The following is a 6,837-nucleotide window of genomic DNA, read 5'->3' as shown; positions in this document are numbered from 1 at the left end:
CCCAACCACTACGCTAACCGGTGCAACTCCTTGTGTGAGCCACAAATTATTGTTACGGGCTTGGGTGTCATGTGTATGTGAACTTGTATGTTTGTAAACGCAACCACGACACAGGAGAAAATCCAAGTGTAGAGCTAAGTTTAAAAAAAATACAAAAGAGTCCTACAGTTAGGTGCCCAGCCACTACATCACATCAACCTGCTGTAATCAAAATATTTGCTCGTTGTTTTTATATATATTTTTTTTAGATATTTCATTGCTTTCAGTGTTGCTCAATTTAAGGTAAGAATCTTCCTACAGTAGGTACTTACCTTACCTTAGTTTTTTCATTAGAACCCTGTATTGCTTTATTAAAAAAGTTTACCGTAAAACTCCAGTTTACAATTCTTGAGAAGAAAAACGACTTGCAAAGGTAGAGATGGATAAACATCATACTTTTTTTATTTTCTTAGATCTCTAGAGAAATACCTACGTAAAAGTTTGATTTGATCAACTTGTTTTCCGGGGAAAGGTAACGCGGATTTTAAAATTTGTGAAATCTACATTATATGTAAAGCTGAAAAGTTTGTTTGTTTGTTTGAACACGCTAATCACTGTAACTACTGGTCCAAATTGAATAGTTATTTTTGTATTCCCAATAGTTGTATAGTTTACTTATCGAAAAAGGTTATAAGGCTATAAAACATCGCGCAGAGCGGATGAAAATGCGCGATATATATATATATATATATATATATATATATATATATAGATGCGTAGCTTTCAAACCGTGGTTTCATCTCACCGCAACTTATGTCATAGATTATAATATCAGGCACCATGAGTAAGCATAATGAGTGAGTTCTTGTATCAGACTACTAGCAACTAACTAAAGAGAATTCAAAATCTTAATCGAGCTGAAACAAAACGAGGTTTGCAGACCATATCAGTATCGTTAATCCTTCTTTCTCAATTCCTTTTTGGGGTCAGCAGTTACCCAGTGGGTGTGTAGAAAATTTATCGTAATCTAAGTGATAGTCGTATGTTGTTGAGTAGGTACTAAGATTCTCTTTGATCTCGAATTGGACTAGCCGCCAAACTCAGAGTCATTTACTGGTTACTTAACGAAGTCCTTAGCAGTTGTTTTTAATACAAAAACGTTGCTAATGAATACTTTAAGTACAGTATTGTTCATTAAAAGAAATGGTGAAAAGTGAATTTACATTATACAGTGGCATTAAGTGCCGTAATGTGCAGGTGCACCTCTGCCTACCACTTCGGGGATAAAAGGCGTGACGTTGCATAACTTGTGATCAAAATGCAAGAAAACAAAACGTCGAGTTCAATTCCCTAGTACTTTTCAACACCGAAGTTCTTGTGACTAAATTATAAATTGAATTCAATAATTATGCAAACGTCTAAAGCAAGGACCCACAATAAATGGCCAAACCCTTTCTGTTCAAAACAGAATCCATCAACTATTCGAAACTACAGAGAGACTAATCAGCCAAAAATACAGCGATCGCAGCAATCGAAATAAGCTCCGGTCCCTAATTTCGGCAATAGGCTCACATTCAGTCCCGCAGTCCCGTGATTGGAAATGTGGGTCAAACTGGGGTCATTTCCAATCAACAGATGTGGGGTCAAAACTCAAAATGTAGGCTTTAATTTTGTACCCCTGTCGAAGGAGTGATGGGTAAATGAATTTCTGTGTAAAGGCCATTAGCTTTTAGTATTTTAGGTATAATGGTTGATGGGTTGATTGGCTGTTGCTTTGGTAAGGGGTCGAAAATTCATAGTAAAAACGATGGGTATGGAATTGTATGGAATGCCATGTAGTTATGGATGGTATGTGGTCAATAACATAATGGTATAGTTATAACATAACTGGTAATGAACGACATTTTCACATACATACATGCATAACTTCACGCCTGTTTCCCATGTAGGTAGGCAGAGACTATGGAACGCCAATTGTTACGAATCTTATATACCTCTTTCGCTTCATCAACAGTCATTAGCATTTTCATGCATGCTCGTGGGATAAGGGTACTTTTAATTTGGCATTTCTTAAATGTATCGAATAAAAATTTTAGTACAATATTCAATACGTATAGCTGCACGCTCTATCGAGGATTAAAAGGTAATGATATATTTGTGTTAATTATGTTATACAATCAACCAATAACACGTAAAAATTAACAACAAAATAAACATTCACGTTAATACGCGCTGTTAATAAAATGAAGTCATTATTGGCTTCATAAATTGGGATCAGCGTTACCGGATTAAACTATAACCTTTACATCCAGATCGAATCGGTAATTAATTTTTAATAGGGTCAGTTGGATTTGTAGTAAAAAAGTCACTCGACAAACAAGGCAGATGCATAACATTACCGGTGAAAAGCTGAAATAACATTGTAAGTATATAATTATAGTCTATACTACGTGAGTAAGCCGATAACATAATAATTAATTTAGTATGTCTCACGAAAGTTACAATTATATATAAGAAAACAATTGCTGTTCTTTAGTCTCACTAAAACTGCAGAACAGCTGGACCGATATGGCAAATTTTGGTCTTGAATTATTTGTACAAGTCCAGGGAAGGTTTAAATAGTGAGAAAAAAAATGTTTGAAGCGGTACGAACTTTGCCAGGCAAGCTAGTAAGTATATAATAATATAGTTGTAATGCTCAAACCTTCTGTGTGAGAAGAGGCCTTTGGTCAGTAGTGGCTACTTATAAACTGATGATCTGTAATGATGATGTGAAGTCCATTGTTCAATACTTACCAATTACCGACCACTTGACTCTTTTACCGACCACTTCAACAAAAGTCAAATACAACCATAACATAATATTATTATCGCAGTTCAGAATTCATCTCATGTCCAGATAGTCGTGGTTATAGAGCATATAAACTAACTTCAGTCGACTGACCGCGACACATGTGTGAGTAATTATTTACTGCCATATGTATACATGGCTCCACTTCATACTATACAAAACCAGTATAAACTGACCGTCGAATGTGCGAAAAGATCGTACAAAGCGAGACCATGGTAAACTGGTTTTTATAGCTTGATGTGCGTAGGTGGTAGTTGGAGTTTATTCCGCACTATTTTACTGTGGGACAAAGTTTAAAACTTATTGTGTTTACATTCCTAACTAATTGTCCTGTTGCGGCTTAAGCGGGAGTTTTAAACATGAATTATTTGTTAAAATTATGGTTTTTCGCTTCCCAAAATAGGTAGTGCCTTATACACTCATGCTGTTGACTCAACGAGCGTAGGAGGATCTTGGTCTCCATCATCGTCAGCCTGTTCTTGTCCACTGTTGGACATAAGCCTCTCCAGTTGCATGTTACTGAGCTCGATCTTTAGCTCTACGCATTCAACCACTACCAGCCTGCCTGTATCCACTATCTTGTGGATCACGTCACTCCAGCCTCGTCGTCTCGTCTCTAGCTGGAAGTGACCTAGCTGAAGGGCACGCTTGCCTAGACGCGATCTCCACTCTATAACACGTTTACCCCAACGGTCATCGGTTTTTCGACGAATGGACCGGTCCACTGCCACTTCAGCTTGCTAATCCTTTAGGTTATGTCGGAAACACCAATTTAACAAATAAGGTAACAAATCGGTAAACGTAATTTAAATAAACTGTTGTTTTTGAAACATTTACTTATCTGTATTTGTGCTGGGTGCTAGATGAAAGGCTTTATTATTTAAGATGGTATTTTATTCCTATCGATCGTACGGACACACAAAAATAACCTGCCTATCGAGTGGGCAGTACACACAAAAATAATGGCCTGAACATGAAATTAAACCGGCCTATAGAAACGTAAATTAACCACTAAAAAAAAGGAGTCAGCGAAAAGGAAACCACAAAATTAAAACTTTTATTTGACAAAACATGCCATAGAACATATTAGGCACACATATGTGATACACAACCCTTTTTACGGTTTACGGAGGGTTGTAAAAACTCATTTACATTGGAGTATACCTGACACAGTTCTCATACGAGTGGTACACATTTACACATGTCGGGAACATAAATTCACATGTTTTTGTCAAACAACGGATTAACACGAGTTTTTATACGACGATATTATGTAAATTTTCAACTGTGTTTCATTTATTAAATGTTGGTAAGAGTTGTTGAACACTCACTGTTTAGCAGAACATCAGTAACTCATGACTAAAAATTACCAATACTGCAATAGACTACTCTATGAAAGAGGTTTTGCCATAATCTCTGCGCTTATAGCCGCTATCACACCTTACGATTTAACTGTGCAGTTAAATCTGCACAGTTCGAGTCGTCTCGTTGACTCGATCCGTTAAATCGTAAAGTGTATAGAGCAAACAATTGACTTGTACAGTTAGACTGTACAGTTAAATTGTGAGGTGTGTAGCATGGATAAGGCAGGTTCAAGTTCGCAATTCAGGTTTATCAGGGAGCGCTGCTTCTCGGCTCCTATCAATGTACTTATAAGTATAGTCCCTTAGTTTTTCGAACACCATGGAAGGAGGAGTGATACATGTGAACTATTCTCTACACATGTAAAAGTAAAAAGGGATCAAAAATTCGAATAGCTCTTTTCCCGACCGAATCTAATCCAAAACTACTGTCATACTCAGTTGTCCTACAAAAGCCGTAAGGAAAAATTTATTTCCTACAGTTAATCTTCATATCAAGCGCCAAAAACCACAAAGATCACAATCCGCCTACAGCCAACAAGTACATTACTACAACTTAAAGCGTAAAGCGCTTAATACAATCTGTTGCAGAAACTTTTGAGCCGCTTTTCAAAGCGCTTTCGTCGTGTTTATGACGTCATAAACCAGCACCCAGCACGTGTCGGCCAACCCGGGTTTTTATGACAATAGTTTCTATTTCATGAGTACTTGTGAAATATTTTTTATGTAACCTACCTACCTACATATATTATGTCGAATGATAACATTATTTATTTTAGCGAATGTGCGATTTATGTGAAGAAAATATGGCCATGTTTTTGCAGTAGAGGGAAAATAAAATGAATTCGTGACTTATTGTGAAGTTCTTGAGCGAAGAATGATGAGGCATCGTTTCGATTGAAAACCTTTAGTATATCCTCAAATTATCGTGCGGGAACAAAGAAATCAGTGAGTGTAATCTCATTTTGTGACAAGAATGCATCGTTTGCTCACACAATCGCATCGTTCCCAATTAGAACTATAACTATAGTAACTATAGTATAATAAATACCCCAAAAGATACTCCTTTAGACTCTTGGTATTATTTATTTATTAACATAATAAGGGTCTTCAACAATGAATACACATGGAAAACTTGCACACGCACACAAAACACAAGAAAAATACAATCAATATTAAAACTATGTGCTTCCTCAACTATGAAGAGGCCACATCAAGCAAAAAATTATAAAAAACATACACAATGTCAATATTATTTACTCCTATAGACTCTTAGTATAATGCCCTCAAAGATTACTTACTCCTTAAAACTCTTTAAAAGAAATAAAAATGACAAATTCTATCACTAACCTTCAAAAGAACATTTTCACAGAAACACTCACCCTCAAGAGAATAAAACCATTATCTCCGATGATATCAGAGAACACATAAAAACCGTCACCATTCCATGAATCCCCATTGTAAGCGAAAACTCGAGTAAAAATCTTATAATAACAACGTTTATCAATAAAAGAAAATAGGGATTAGGGTGGAGGCTACAGAGGCCAGTCACAAATCTTTATCGACGGTCCGAATTGTGATTTATATTCCACATACGTGTGCATTTCGTGGGTTAAGAACTAGAGTAGCGTAAGGGCAAAAACTCAAAATTTTTTTTTTTTCACCATTCGCTTTTTCAATCCCCATATTTGTATGTGCCGAAAAACTGGAACGATGTAGTATGTAGATTGCTTAGTACAATAACAACGCATAAGAAAAAAAGAAGTTTGTTTATTGCCAAAAGGAAGTGTTTCTACTTACAATAATCTTGACATTATTTTGTCAATAAAATTATGAGCACAACGATCGTAACTCGACTTACGAGCGGATAGGACACCGAATTATGATTGTGTAGCCTAAATTTGTTTCGTGCCAAATAAACGTAAGGAGCCGTTACTGCTTATGGGTCCTTGTTTTGTACGCGTCTGTAATTTTTCTCCGTGCCAAAAAAACGTAAGGGTGGGTTACGCTACTATGGCACTAAATAATTAAAGTAATGCAGTCCGTTATTATGACGTATGTCAACCAGTTTTAGAAAAAAAAATATATTTTTTTTAAATTTAACCGTTTTTTTACCATAAATTTACAGTATTCTGTAGCCAATAAATAAAGCTTTATTTTAAGTAAAAACCAGATATACAGATACTATAGATTTTGCCATAAAAGACCTACAAGTTGACGGTAGGTAAATTTGAGTTGTTTTTCGGCTCTCCTGAGAAGTTGTCATTTTGCCCTTACGCTACTCTAGTTCTTAACCCACGATTTACCCTATAAGATTTGTTGGATGAAACACGATTTAATTTACAAATTATTGTACTGCTCGCTTTTTGCTGTGTGTGTAGGACGTTGTTAGAAGATTTACGATTTATGTTGAAGATATTGTTTGGTCTTACTTTCGTTTTGTTGCCTGTCGTAGGTAGTTTTAGCGGTTAGCAATGATACTCACCCTCTTTATCTCTCTCTTTTCTATTATAAATAAAGAACTTTGAAAAAATCTACTAGTGATACCTCCTCCTGAACTCAACTCCTGAAACTGGTTGAGATCCAAGAATCGAGCATGCAGCGAGTAGCTTATAGTACGCCCAAAAATGATATATTTCCTATTGC

The sequence above is a fragment of the Spodoptera frugiperda genome, chromosome 11 (assembly GCF_023101765.2).
Source record: "Spodoptera frugiperda isolate SF20-4 chromosome 11, AGI-APGP_CSIRO_Sfru_2.0, whole genome shotgun sequence".
In the NCBI taxonomy this organism is placed as follows: Eukaryota; Metazoa; Arthropoda; class Insecta; order Lepidoptera; family Noctuidae; genus Spodoptera; species Spodoptera frugiperda.
The sequence above is the reverse complement of the archived record's forward strand: the minus strand, read 5'-3'. Positions refer to the sequence as shown.